A 16,172-nucleotide genomic window follows, 5' to 3' on the forward strand; every position below is an offset into this window, starting at 1 on the left:
CAGTCAAGCCTTGAAGGGTCAACTGGATGCGTTCAAGTTGCCGGCTGGTGCGGCCTTAATACAATACGTCGATGACTTATTGGTGGCTGCTGATACTCAGGATATTTGCAAAGTTGCTACGGTGTCGTTGCTGCAACATCTCTGCGAGTTAAATCACAAGGTGTCACCTTCTAAACTCCAATATTGCTGTCAAGAAGTTACCTATTTAGGTCACTTATTGTCAAAGGAGGGAAGGCGGTTGACCCCAGAGAGAATTGCAGCAATTGCACGAATGGCTGTGCCAAGAACCCAAAGAGATGTGCGTGCCTTTCTAGGTATCACGTCGTACTGCAGGCAATGGATTCCTAACTTTTCATTGCTAGCGAAACCATTAGTGGCTCTTACGTGCAAGGATGTTTCGACTCCTTTACCATGGACGGAAGAATGTCAGAAAAGTTTTTCTGAATTACGTGCTTCATTGTGTTCGGCTCCTGTGTTAGGTACTCCTGACTATAGCAAGCCGTTTACATTATACGTTCACGAGAGAGAAGGTTGTGCGTTGAGTGTCTTAACACAACCTTTTGGTGGTAAGCAACGTCCATGTGCATATTTTTCCTCGACCTTGGACCCAGTAGCTAGAGCATTGCCGAGTTGCTTGAGAGTAACAGCGGCAGCTGCGGTCTCCATCCGACAATCAGCAGGATTGGTCATGGATAATATGCTTACGGTGATGGTTCCGCATGCAGTCGACACTCTTTTGAATCGTACAAAAACTCAGCACTTGACGAGTGCGAGGTTGTCTGGGTACGAGTTGACGCTGTTGGCAAGCCACATTCAAATAAAACGTTGTAATGTCCTGAACCCAGCAACTTTGTTACCAATTAGCTCAGAGTCAGATGAAGTAGCAGAACATGATTGTTACTTGAGGACAGAAGAAGAAACAAAAGGTCGAGTGGACCTTAAAAACACTCCATTGGAAGATCCGGATGGTACACTGTATGTGGATGGGTCATGTTTTAAGTTGCCGAATGGCGATGTGACTACTGCTTATGCTGTTGTAACATTGAATACTGTTGTTGAGACTGCAAGGTTGAATCAGAATTCTGCCCAAGCTGCAGAGTTGATCGCTCTCACTAGAGCGTGTGTGTTAGCAAAAGGGAAACGTGTGAATGTGTTTACCGACAGCCAATATGCGTTTGGCGTCGCCCATAGCTTTGGACGATTGTGGAGAGAGAGAGGTTTTCTGACATTGCATGGTACGAAGATTCAGCATGGCCAGCTTGTGAATGATCTTTTAGATGCACTTACGTTGCCTAAGCAGGTAGCGATTGTTAAATGTAGTGCGCATCGTAAGGTGACGGATGATGTTGGTCGTGGTAATGCGTTTGCGGATGAGATCGCTAAGGAGACTGCCCGGAACCTTAGCACTCGAATGTATGCGACGAGTCGGTTAGGTGGCCTACAGAGTCGAATATGTGCGAAGACACTATTGAAAGTGTGAAAGAAATTCAGAAAGAGGCCACCGAGACTGAAAAGATGAAGTGGAAAGAAAGCACGGGAAAGTTGGATGTGAATGGTTGTTGGATTGATTTGTCGGATCAGAAAAGATGGTTGTTGCCTGATGCGTATGTGCTGGCCGTTGTGATAATGGCGCATGGGTTAGCACATATTAGCGCGAAAGGTATTTGTAAGTTGCTGTCCCCTGTGTGGAAGAATGATGGTATTACGAAATGTGCTGAACGCTTGGTTAAGAATTGTATGGTGTGCATGTTGTACAATCCTGGTAAGGGAACCCCAACTCCTCCTGGCAGTTTTGCTCCCCCTTCATGTCCCTTTGAGGTGATTCAATTGGACTTCATCCATATGGAGCGATGCAATAACCTGAAATACGTTTTAGTAGTGATTTGCGCATTCTCCCGATGGATCGAGGCCTATCCTCTCAAAGACAATACTGCTTTGTCTACTGCGAAAATCCTACTGAAGGAATACTTTCCTCGGTACGGAATGCCTCGAGTCGTGTGGTCAGATAACTGAAGTGAGTTTGTGGGAAGTGTGATGAAGAGTGTGTGTAAGGGCCTTGGAATTAATCAGAAATTCCATAGTGCCAATCATCCCCAGTCAGCTGGTTTGGTTGAAGGGTATAACGGCACCCTTAAACTGAAACTAGCAAAGATTCAGGCTACGACTGGTCTTTCGTGGCCTGACGCTTTACCCTTAGCATTACTGTCAACTAGGGCGACTGTACACTCCCGAGTAGGGCTTAGCCCCTATGAAATAGTGTTCGGTCGCCCTGCGAATGTTTGGGGGGTTCCTAGGCCAGGTATGTTCTGTGATCTTGAGTATCCAATGCTGATCGATTATCTTCATGACTTGACTGCTAAACTGAGGTTAATTCACCAACAGGTTTACGACGCATTGCCGACGCAGACGGAGGGTCCAGGCCACCAGCTCCAGCCCGGAGATTGGGTGGTGACGCGCAACTTTTCGCGCAAGAACAATTTGGATCCGAGGTTCACTGGACCCTACCAGGTTCTCCTTGCCACGAGGACTGCTGTTCGTCTTGAGGGACGGAAAAACTGGGTGCACGCCACCCACACCAAAAAGGTCCCTATCCCTTTGCCGGCAGACCCGTGGGTGAGGAGAGGCATTGCATCAACTGAAACCGAAGGATTGTCGGCGTTTGTACCTTTTAGCGACGCACAGCCTGTCGGAGAATCCTCAGTGCAGCAGAAAGACACTGTTGAACAATTGTCATCTAAAGACTCAAGAACCGAACACTCAACTGATCAGCAGGACGTTGTCTCTTCAACGGATCCTTTGTTTGACGAGCAGACACGTCCTGGGAAAACCCGATACTTTTTGCGATCTAGCACTAAAGACTAATAAAAAGATCCTGTTCTGTCCCTTGACAATTGCATTATCCCGTTTTCCACGATCAGTCTGAACACCCGTATCATTGTAATTATTCTTGTACATATTGAAGATTCTTTTTCCTACGTATTTTTGCTTCCACAGCTGAGAGACAAAATATATATGTATTGTAAATAAAGGCCGTAGGGCCGCGCGCGTACTTCCTTCTGGTTAGTAGGTCTTGACGCTAGGTTAAAGACCGTCGGTTCCTGGGAACTCCTAGGAATTGACTACTGCTACACAGAACGAAGTGCGTCAAGAAACGTTGCGGACGGTCATAGGGGATGGCGTTTTCAAAGCTGATGGACTTGGAAGAAGCTCAGGCGCAAAGGTTGAAGTTGCAACAACTTAGTCGTACCAAATGTTTTATGTTCCAAATATTTGTATTGTTTTTGACTATTTCTGCATTATTAGCGGGTGGGGTGTATTACTCGATGTCTTACTTCTTACCTTCTGCTATACCTACTTCTACCCCTGATCCTAAACTTACCTCTACTATTTCCCCTCATTCCTTTCACATCTTACCCGAACACGAGCAGGCTAGACGTGCAGAATTCCGCAACAATTCCTTTATTCAGCTCCTTCACCAGCATCAGTTAGTGGTTAACACTACTAATTGTTGGGTGTGTGGGTTGATGCCACATACTACGGATAAGGGAATTCCATATCTGGTGTTACCGTACAGTTCCCAAGGGTCCGCTCGAGCATTTCAAACAATGTTTCGAAGCACACTAGGTTTCCACCCCATTCGAGAACCACGTTCTCCCTACTCTGGTCCTACCTCGTATCAAAAACCTTTATCTATAGCAATAGAGGACTTAGATAGCGATATCTATGATCCTTCGCTTATTCCTGAAGAAGAGGTACAAGCCTATAGGGTTCTGAGTAGAGGCGAGTATAGTGTGTTCACTAGTGAAAAGCAGCTTAAAAGCTCACCTCCGATATGGGTCGTACCCCACATTGGTAATTTTTGTCTAATGGGTCGTGGCCGAAGATCGAAAGCCCAACTGGGAGAGAGTGCTTGCACCGAAAATTACATTCTGCCGATGGTCTCGTCCCCTGTGTTTCTGGCTGCCAAGGGTACATACTTTATCTGCCATGATCGTGCGTACGCATGGTTGCCCGCTGACTTTATGGGCTCATGCTTCATCGCAAATTTGTTGCCTCCGACGTTTACCGTAGATGCAGATTATCACAAGACCAGAGTTGTGAGAGGCGTAATTAGCGAAGAGGACACTGCCGGTCAAGAGGCAGGAGACTTTTTCAAAGGTTTCCTCCCGTTTTGGGGACCTATGGTTAATAGTAGGAACCTGAGACAGTTGACTCGAGTGGTAGAATCGACAGCTAATATTACTGCCAGTGCCCTTGGTAATATCACCACAGAACTTCAGGCGGATAGACTTATGACGTTACAAAACCGTATGGTTTTAGATGTCATCCTAGCAGATCGAGGTGGGGTATGTAAGGTGATCCATTCGAGCTGCTGCATTTTCATTCCTGATAATGCTCCGACCGTTTATCAAGCCATCTCGAAGTTGCATAAGATCTCCGAATCCATACACGTGGATGTAGGGGATTGGACGCTACTTGGGTGGTTTTGGGGCCTGATGTCGACTTGGGGTTGGAAGATTCTGATGATCATCGGAGTCGTTGTGGCATTCCTGTTCACGTGTTGCCTTTGTGTGCAGTGCGGTCCTGCCTTATGTGGCCTCTGTGCTACAACGTGTATGAGACAGCCTCCTGTTACCAAGGGGACTCGGTTGGACAGAGCTATGCTACAACAACATCTAGATGGTCTGATGAATATTGAGTATGATTCCGACTAGTGCTTGCCTACATGAGGGCAAAAGGAGCGTCTGAGGTTCCGTGACAATTGTAAGTGGTGTTTTCGACTCGCACGAATATGGTCGAGTCTGGTATCTATGAACCGCAAATGACGAGTTTAGTGGGTGTACACAGTTTCGCTACGCTAACCTAAACCGTTCGTTTGTTATGTGGGTATTTCTATCTGTACCCACGGGTTCCATCTTAGATACGGCATCCGTTTTGTCTCTTGCCCTCAAGTAGCCAGCGAACGGACGCTGTCCGCTTCGCGACCCTGGGACTCCCAAGATATTTGCGGAAGACACATGTCCTTTGTAAGTGTCTTTATGACGAGGGGGATGATACTGTAAGGCAGATGGCCCTGCTCGATGCTCATCTCGCCGTGCCGGTTTATTGTCTTAGCCGTGCATCTCATTAGGCACATCCCTTTGATGCCTGTATCTCGTGTCTCTCGATACCTCCCTTTTACACCCTTTCCAATCTCCCCACTGTCTCCGTCTTCCTCTACACCTGTCCTTGTTCCTATTGCAATCTGTTTTACTGCTGGTTGGAATGCACTAATGTTGGGAAGATGGGTTTTTACAGTTGGGAACCGCCAAATGCTTCCGCACTTATGTTCCGGTCCTTATGTGTATCAAAGTGACCAAAGCGACCCCTCTGGGGGATAATTATGGGAACCGGGTCATAAACTTTTGTGTTCAATGTAACTCTATGGGATAACCATGTATAAAAGGAGCGATCCGCAGAACCAATTTGAAGCAGACGCTCTGAACTACACTTGTTGTACTTCCGTGATCTCTGTGTTTCCCTGCAGTAAATAAACCCTTGAATCTTTGACGCCGAAGGAAGTGTCCCGTGTCTCTGTGATTCGTACGCCGGAGCAGGTTACCCACGAAGGTTTCAGGTGTTGTGCCCTGGCACCGCTGGGTTCTAAATAAACCCAGTCCTTCAACAGAACAACTCCATTCAACTTCCACAACTACAATTCAACATAATAATGGTATTTTTAGCCCCAAGATAGCCAGCACTTCTACCTTACTTAACTCTCATAGGCTATTTAGACTACATACCCCTATCCCTAGCTCCCAGGTACCATACTTCACATCTGCTACATTTCTTCAGATTTGGATACCATAGACTATGTTCATGACACATCCACTTGCAGCGATCCTGTATGGTAATGCCCCCAAATTACACTCAAACCCACGGAGTCATGAAGTGCGTTAAAGAACAAGGTGAAATATTAGCTGTCTAAACAGATTTGTGATTCTCTTTTTTATTTCATGGAGTGTTAATGGTAAGAAGGATTGGTTGGATTGGCCCATATAGAAATATGCGACAGGCAAAGTGCATTGTGAATTTCTGTCCCCCTAAGGTGGTTAAATTCGTTCACATCGACCTGGATTGTAGGCACCATCTCAAAGGCAATACACGTGGAAATTACAGCCAAAACCCTTGGTTTATTTTACACACCCATGTAACACTCATAGAGGCTCAATAAAGCTGCTTCCATCATACACTCCTAGCACACATATACCTACCTTCATTTCTAATCCTAGCTCGTATATACCTGTTTGCCCTTCTTTCAAATTGTGATGAACAGGATTGACTCCAGCTGCCCACCATTTCTGAAATGACTAACATTTTGAACATAGTCGCAGAATATGCCTATTTGGAAACGTTTGTGCCACCTAACCATAGTATTGACAGTGTTAAACTAATTGTTAGGTCCTGATACATTGGAGGTGTCAAGAACAAATTGGGGAATATAGAATGGCTGAATACTATCATGACTTCCACTTAGTTAGCCTTCAGAAAACATGGGCATTGGATCATTTTCATACAGAAGGATATTCTTCCATTATTGCCCCAACCATTCTTTCGAACCCCAGATGTGTTTACAGGGGTTTAACTTTATTAATGTCCAAAACTGCCCTTTCATACTAAAGAAAGGTCATATACCAACTCACCCTACTTCCAGGTTTGTCATTTTCAGACCAATGAACACTTGAATATTGTTCTCATAATTTTCTATAACAACATATTTGATAATACTAGATCTAGGGTCATTGTTGATCCGGAAAGAAGCTGGAATCCTTTGCGAGTCACATTAAAGAAGATTGTATCCTTATCTGTGTGGGGTATTTTAATATCAGTAAAGGTGATACTTTAATGGCCAAAACTGTGACTATTTGAGAGGAAACGGGGATGAGCTCCCACATTTCTCCCACCATACATATTGGGAAGCGATTAACAAAACTATTCTTAAATATAATCTAAAGTTTCTAGAACATTCTTTTGAGCTAGGCTGGAGCCAATCATCACTTTCCAAGGGGCTGCCGGCTCTCTTTTTGATCAGTTGGTTGGCTGGTCATTAGAATGAGAAAGCATTTTCAGTACTTCATTAGGATGTTCATGAAACAGTCACATCTACTGCCTTGTTCATATAGTAGGAACATATTCAGATTCAGATTCAGATTTGATGGAAGACTAGGCGGAGAAGCGGGACATACTTTATCGCTCTCCGGCCAGATTTGCAGCTCTGTAATTTTTTAACTTTAAAATGCACTTTAAATCGTCTCAGGGGCTGAATTGGAGCTATCATTCACTGGGCGAATCATTTTAAACATTTGTATAGATTTTAATTATACTTGTGTTTGTGTTCCTATGCTGTGATTTTAATACTGCATACACCCTACCCCTGAGTTGACTCGGCACCTGCAGACTCCTCGTTCCACCGCCAGTCAGAAGCTGACTGTTCGAAGTGGAGAGAGACTCCGGGGACAGCCCGATGTTTCTGAGCCACTCACTCACTTCCTGATAGTTCCAACCTGAACCGCCATCTTGGTTGGGTGAGCGGTCTAGTTGCTCTGCCCCAACCTAGACAGCCGGCAGTATATTTACTGGCAAGGGAGAGGGAGCGCATTGATGGAAGACTAGGCGGAGAAGCGGGACATACTTTATCGCTCTCCAGCCAGATTTGCAGCTCTGTAATTTTTTAACTTTAAACTGAACGTTAAATCGTCTCAGGGGCTGAATTGGAGCTATCATTCACTGGGCGAATCATTTTAAACATTTGTATAGGTTTTAATTATACTTGTGTTTGTGTTCCTATGCTGTGATTTTAATACTGCATACACCCTACTTCTGAGTTGACTCGGCACCCGCAGACTCCTCGTTCCACCGCCAGTCAGCAGCTTACTGTTCGAAGTGGAGGGAGACTCTGGGGACAGCCCGATTTTTCTGAGCCACTCACTCACTTCCTGATAGTTCCAACCTGAACCGCCATCTTGGTTGGGTGAGCGGTCTAGTTGCTCCGCCCCAACCTAGATAGCCGGCAGTATATTTACCGGCAAGGGCGAGGGAGCGCAGCGGACGAGCGCATGAAGGGCGCACCGAAGACGCGCCTAAGAGAAGCCCGTCTGCGCCAGGATGTCGCCATTCGCCAGGGACCCTGGCCAAATCGAGCTAACCAAGCTTGTCTACACTCAGGCGCAGCTGATGGGCTTCAACACCATACACTTGACCTGTAAAAAAACTGACCCCCATTTGGTGCAAAGTGGCATTCGTTGTGAGTGTGGATATTTACTCTCACATATATCTCCCCCTCAACCTCCTCTGACTACATCAGCATGTGACTCTGTAAGAATGCACAACTGAATGTAAGATCTCTTGGAAAACATTACTCACAAATACATGACTTACTTATTGACCACTCTCTTGACATTCTATTCATTACTGAAACTTGGATGCATGACGAGATAACATCGGTAGCTAACCTGGTCACCCCTACAGGCTACACTATCCACTCCCTAAACAGACAAACTAGAGGAGGTGGGATAGTGGTAATGACCAGATCCCATTTTGAGTGTACATTCACTAAGCTACAAATTACAGGCTGCGAGAGCGCTCGCTACACCATTAAAATAAACCCGCACCTATCCTTCTCAGGCATTCTAATTTACAGACCGCCGGGAAGTGAAAGCAACTTTGTAAAAGCACTATTAGAGACAGTCTGTTCATTGGCAGCCGGAACAGCGAATTTCAATATTCTCGGAGACCTGAACATACACTTTGACTGCAGCAATGAGACAAAAATAACTAATCTGCTTGCAGACTTAGCAGGGTTTCAACTTAGACAGATGGTCCAGGGAGCAACGCACACTGGAGGCCATCTCCTAGACCCCATTTTTACTAACATAGAAGAAGCTGTGGTGTCCTTGCCTATACCGATGACATGGACGGATCACATGCTAACTATTATGTCCATCCCCAACCAGGCTAAATCTCAGCCCAGGCCAATACACAAGATGTATAAGAGGCCCTGGAGGAAACTACGGTTAGAAGACTTTGCCAATCTGCTAAAAAAACTCCTGTTATCCAACTCTGACGACACTAACCTATGTTACGAAAATTATTGTAATTGGATAACTCAGGCCCTGGATATATTGATTACTAGTTCCTGGATTCAAGCACGCGCTAAGGAGTCAAGCCCTTGGTTTGACGAAGAGCTATTAGCCCTGAAAAAAAGCTGTAAAATAGCCGAACTTAAATGGAGGAAACAATATGACCCCGACCTAAATGCTCAATATAATACAATTCAGAAAAAGTATCACAGGCAGGTCTGTAAAACCCGTGCAACTTTCTATGCCAACAAAATCAATGTAAGTTCTAATCCCTCCAAAATCATTTTTAAAATCCTGAAAGATCTGAGCACTAAAAAAGCAGAAGTTAACATCTCTGCATCAAAGATGTTCTGTGATAGACTGGCTTTGTTTTTTGTGGAAAAAATTGAAAAAATCTATAATATATTTCCCGCAAAGCCCATGCTCAGCCCTTCTAAAACAGAAATTATATCTGAACTTACTAACATCCCGGTGCTAAGTCAAGAGGTCTTTGACGGATTCTGTCAAAAAGTCAAATCAGGTTCTCCCCTCGACCCCCTAAAGCCTGAGCAATTCAGGAAAGCAGATACCACAGTACTTGAACCACTAAGAGGCATTATCAATACATCATTGACAACATCAGAAATCCCCATAAAATGGAAGCAGGCATGGGTGAATCCCATAATCAAAAAACCAAATTCAGTTCCGACAAAGCCTGAAAACTATAGGCCCATATCTCTGCTACCATGGCCTGCCAAGATCACTGAGTCCTACGTAAACACCATCCTTACGGCACACCTCTATGCCAATACCATCTTGGACGCCTCCCAGCATGGTTTCCGTGCAGATCACAGCACGGAGACGGCACTTCTTAGTGTTACAGAACATCTCAGATCCATCAGAGATTCCGGTCAAACGGCAGCGCTGATCCTGCTCGACCTCAGCGCTGCCTTTGATACGGTCTCCCACGAGGTGCTTCTGTACAGACTGGAGGCAGCAGGGGTGAAGAGCACAGCTTTGGCCTGGTTTGAAGCATTTCTGTCAGACAGATCTTTTCAGGTAGCTACCCCCCGTTTGTCTCTAAATAGTGTAACATAATGCAGGGAGTACCTCAGGGCTCAGCGCTCAGCCCGACACTCTTTAATCTATATGTCCAACCACTAGCTGAGGTCGCCTAGAGGTGGGACCTTTCCATTGTGTCATACGCTGATGATACTCAGCTGGTGGTAACATTGAGTGATGACAACGGAGCAGGAGCACTGAATTTCAAGCATGGCCTCACTGCAGTAACTGAGTGGCTGACGGCCAATTATTTACAACTTAACGCTGACAAAACGGAGGTGTTAATAGTAGGAAAAAATGCCGAAGCTTGGGGAAAGGACTGGTGGCCCGATACTCTTGGCCCCCCCCTGACCCCAAAGCAGAGGTAAAAAACTTGGGGGTGTGGTTCGACTCAACCTTGAGTTTTGTTGGCAACACAAAAAAAGTAGCTGCCACAAGCTTTGGTATTCTACGCAACCTACGACCTATAGCCACAATCTTTTCCCGCCTAGACTATTCTAACTCCTTACTCCTGGGAGCCAATCAAGCGGAAAAAAACGTCTGCAGCGTGTCCAAAACGCGGCAGCGCGGGCCCTAACAGGGCTTCCCCGGTTCGAGCCTGTAACCAAGACCTTGGTAAAACTGCACTGGTTACCGGTGGAAAAGAGAATTAATTTCAAGGCCCTGTGCTTGGCCTTTAAGATTCTAAAAAAATCCTCACCTCCCATGCTATGTCATCTCATAACGCAGTACACTCCGAATAGAGCTCTCAGATCAGAAGGACAAAATCTGGTCATGATTCCCCGTGTCAGACTCGCCCACACTGGAGGACGTTCCTTTCAATGCATGGCTGCAAACTATGGAACGCACTACCACTGTGGATCCGAAGTATAAATGACCTTCTTGCCTTCAGAAAGGCATTAAAGACCCACCTGTTTTGCTAAGTTGACCTGATAGCCTGTCTGTATGTTGTGCTCTCTCCTGTGTAGTCCAGCGCCGGGACGCCCCTTCGCTGGGGCAGCCGCCGCGCTATATAAGCATAGTTCGGTACCTACTCCTGATGGGAAAAGCTGAAGTGTAATGGATGCCCAGTATCTTACTAGTCAGTCAGTCAGTCATATTAGCTTTATTTCGATAAAAAACATATCTTAAAAGCTGTAATACACAAGTTAAAAAAGCTATTTTATTAGGAGCACAAGACATTTTCTCAAAAAGTAAATACACTCTAAATGACTGTATAAGAGTTCATCAAAGTCCTTATGATAAAAATTATTAACAATAGCATTAAAAAGTAGTATGTACAACATAAAATAGAAAAAGTATAGTTTCCAAAGTGTGGGTGGCTCATAGCAGCATGAGTACTTAAAGATTAGCTTTCAGAGATCTCATTCTGATGTTCCATGCCAAGCTCAGGAATAATATGCAACGCCACAAGGTGGCTGCGAGTGCCCAATTCCCTGCAGAGTGGTTTGAGCCAGCGTTCCCTTGGCACTTTGTAGGCTGGGCATACGAACATGATGTGTGCTATTGACTCTAGATTAGCTTCACAGTTCGGACAGGAGGCTGGTGTCTGGTGGGGAGCCTTTCATAGAGCAGTCATTTCACAAGTGGGGAGCGAACCGACCCTAAATACAAAGAACAGAGCTCTGTCATGGGGTTGTTGTATAACATCTAGGTATGGTTCGTAGGAAGTAGAGTTTTTATGTTGCATAAACTCCTCAGATAGCCTGCCGGATTTGGGATCAAGAAAATCTCTAGTACGAACCCAGGACCAGTAAAATTTCTTGAGTTCTACTTTTGGTGGAGCAGTTCTATTTGTCCACACTTCTTTAAGACCAAGGTCGCATAAGAGTGTTTCCAGGTCCTTTAACCATTTGATCTTGTGCCGTCCATCCATATTCATTATTTCGCTTAGCCCTGCTGCATACCCTGCCAATTCTGTCATCCGCCATAGGCGGGCCCACAACAAGAGGGGTCACCGTCTGGCCAAGTCTCTAAGTGAATGGCACCCTAGAGGGGTCACCGTCTGGCCAAGTCTCTAAGTGAATGGCACCCTAGGTCTTGCAGCAAGGGCCTAGTGGGGGTTCAGGGTCAACCTCATGAGTTCTTTTAAAAATTTGTTTTCTGATCTCACGATTTGGTCTTGGTTGGAAAAACCGCAAAGTTCAGCACCATAGAGGGTAGAGCTCACTCCTCTGGCCTTATATGTGTCAATTGTGGGAGCAATAGGCCTACTTGTTGAGGTACGGTGCTCTTTAAGTATTGCCCCCGTTACCCTCTTGTGGTTCAGGAGCATTTTTTGTATTTGGCTATTTCAAAGCATGGAATCAGAAATACGGGTGCCCAAGTAATCGAAGGTGGTGACCCTCTCTAGTAGAACAGAGTTCAGTACAGGTGGAGTCCTAAGGTTCTTTGGAGGGTTTAACACCAAATACTTTGTTTTTTCATAGTTAATCCCCAACCCTCTGTTTCTACAAAATGACTGAAAACTGTCTAGCAGACTCTGTAAGCCCCTCGGAGTCATAGAAATAAGAAGGGTGTCGTCGGCGAAAAGGAGGGTGGGAATTTTTTTGTCCGCCAGGGCTGGTGCGTCAGATGGTGTTCACTGTAGATGCTCAACCACCCCATTCACATACAAAGAAAATAGGGTGGGAGCTAAAACACAGCCCTGGCGGACGCCCCTGTTCACAGATATGCTGTCAGTCTTCTGTCCCTGAGGGCCCCATCTTACTTGGGCGTAATTGCCCTCGTGAAGAAGCATCAACAGATTTAAGATATACTTCTTTACTTCTTCAGGTCCAGGTCTTCCAGTTCCATTCCTTAACACACGAGCAGTCCTTCTGCTCCACAGAAAAAAATATTTAGCTGAGGTCTAAACTTGCCCCAATTCTGCACCAAACTATCTGACATGCATGCATGGGGAAGTACATCATGTGGAAATCCTCAGAATACCGCTACATAAAAGAAAAGCGACAATAACCAGAAGCATGACACAGGAGGGAGGGATGTTCTCAGGCAAGGAACAGGAAGACCTGGACTTGGAGTGATGAAGATTACTGGTGAGTAACTGGACATTACATCCTAGTGGGAGGAGGAAACACACTTGAATGTTTAATGCAAAAATCACACCTATCACAGATTATGCACAGCTGATGAAACACGTGAACCAACATCAGATGATGCAGCCATTCCATACTGAAGTTGGCAATGTGAGACAAACGTGTTGGGAGAAGCCCATGTTGCTGCATTAGAAATGTCTTTGAGACAAGCACCCTTAAGCATTTCCCAGGACGAGGACATGCTCCTTGTTGAACAACCATTAACTGAAGAGGGGAGAGAATGGTGAGCAGCATCATAAGAATGAAGGATAGCACACTTCACCCACCGATATAGAGTGGACAAAGAGGGCCTAGGACACTTTCACATGGACCATAGGTGACAAACAAAGAATCTGCATTCTGAAATGAACTGGGACAGTTAAGGTAAGCACTCTTAGTAAATCTTGGGAATGAATTTCTGAATTAATTAATGAAAAATACTTTTATAGCTCATAAAAACATCTCCAAAAGAAGCGTTGCAACTAAAGAAGCTTTTCCTCCTTGGTAGTAGAAGAATCAGAACAAAAACAGGGAGGACATTATCCTCTTGGAAGTTGAAATCCAACAAGACTTCACGATGGACAAATTGGCTTGGACGCAAGATCACTCTGTCGGCACAAAAACACAAAAAAGGAGAAGCCAACAATGCCCCAATCTCACAAACTAGCAACCTGAACAAATTGTCACTTAAACAAACCTTTTGCAGAAAGAACTTTAGGTCAACTGAAGCAAGTGACTTGATGAGAGGAACTGTAAATGCTTAAAGCCTTTAGGGAAAATGCCAGGGGCGTACAGGGGAACCGAAAACAGGTCATTGAAGACAAACACTTCTCAAGAGACATTCGACCAGAGGAGAAACTGGATTCATATCCAAATACGAGAAAACTGAATGCTCTGAGCAACTTCAGCAGAACCCTGTGCCAACAAATTCATCCTCTCAATTGCCATACCACCAGCCTGGAGAAGATAGACCAAGCTGGGAAAAGGATTCTATAATGAAGAGGGATGAATGGGAGATTGCCAGTCGGGGCTCACTTCCAAATCCAGAAGAAAGGGAAACCAAGGCCTCCTGGACCATTCCAGGATGACCAGAAAAACCTCTGCATGGTCCACCTGAATCTTTCTAAGAATCCTGGAAATAAAGGGAACTGGGATGAAAGCATAGAAGAGACCGCCGGGCCAAGGAATGGAGAATACATCTATTGCCAAGGATGTCCTGGAAGGGATCGGACTGCAACACTGAGGGAGAAGGGAATTCCCTTCTGTGGTGTAAAGATCCAGCAATAGGATACCAACACTGAAAAGAATTTGCTGAAATAGATTGGGTGAATGCCACATGGTCAGCGGGAAATACCCTGGTCAGGGAGTCCACAGGCTCATTCTTCTGCCACATACCCCCTTGCCTGTTGATATATGCCTTTACTATCAGATTTTCCATCTGCACACAGACTTCTCAGTTTTATAGTAGAAAAGCAAACCACAGAAGTGCCTGTCATACCACTTTTAACTTCCTCCAGTTCAAAAACTGAAGAGCTTCAAAGTGTGAACATTTGCCCTGCACTTTTGATTTTCCCAGTTCTGTCCTCCATCCCCTGGTGCTCACATCTGTTGTTAGGATGAGAGGGGGAGGAGCAACAAGACTGTAACCCCCTGAAAAGATTGAATGGTGAAAGCCACCAGTGGAGAGACTTCTGAATCTCTGATGTTACTGGAATGAGAGAGTTGTACCCTTGTGAAGCTGAATCCCAGTGGTGGGAGAGATGACAGATTAGAGGAAACAAATGAAGGCAAGCCCAAGGGAGAATCTGCACAGTGGAAGCCATCTTCCCCGACTCCTAAGCCGGAGACCTGAGTCTGGGACAGAACCAACGTGAGTTGTTGGATGAAGGATAACTGTCTCTCTTGAGTATGGAATACCATCCCCAGATGCATTCTGAAGAGGGCTCCAATGAATCTCAATGCAAGAGATTGCATAGTTGCACATTTTGTCTCCTCCAGGGGCCCCACGGCTATGACGTTAAAAGAGCTGGTTAGTACCCTTAGCTTGTGAAGGAGAAAAAGCTTGACAATACCCAAATCTTTTCCCCTTAGTGGGAGGGAGAACGGGAGCAACCAGTTTCCTGTGTTCTTCTATCTGCTTCATTATCTCATATCATTGGTTATTTCAAAAATTTGAACTCTTGAAAGGCAACTTCATTAGGATTGACTTTTGAGAAACATATGCTTTTCAAGCACCAAGCATCCAGATATTGCAACGTGCATCAATAGAAGTACATGACACTGCGGATGACACACATAAGTAGTCGAGAGAGACATTGGATAAATAGTAAACCTGGCGTTCCATCAATGAGAGCAGGAATTGGACCATATACGTTAGGGCGTCACTCTAATTGAGAAATTCAAAGCGGAATAAGACTGTTTAATTGCACCCGCAACCTACTTATCCACCTGGGGACCCACAGGAACTGAGGTAACTACCTGTAACAGCAACCAACAGGGCAGAAGGAGGAGCCCTGTAACAATTCACACCTGCACCTGGGACTGTCAGTGCTACATAAGCGCACTCTGTGTCCCGCTGTGAGGGACATATGTGGGCTGCCTCTGAGCATTGTACGGGCCAAGGACAGGCTGACTTGCTCCTGTCAGTGCAAGTAAGTGGCCGGGCTGCTTTCCTTGGTATTCCACCCTGGTGATTTGCTTCACTGGGGTAAGATCCTCGGTCCTTTTTTTTCCATTTGTACCACCCACTTTATTGAGTGTGTTGCACGCAGGCTGACTAACTGGTGATTGTTGCTTTCCCTCCATCTACAATTTAACATTGACTTTCAGCTCTTTTAGGGCAGGTCCCTATTTCCCATTTTCAATTCAGTGAAAACCTGTAGAGCCATTGAAGTGATTCTTTTTTAAACTGAGGTATAAATCTAAGTGCATGTTG

Source organism: Lissotriton vulgaris, chromosome 3_1 (assembly GCF_964263255.1).
Source record: "Lissotriton vulgaris chromosome 3_1, aLisVul1.2, whole genome shotgun sequence".
Classification (NCBI taxonomy): domain Eukaryota; kingdom Metazoa; phylum Chordata; class Amphibia; order Caudata; family Salamandridae; genus Lissotriton; species Lissotriton vulgaris.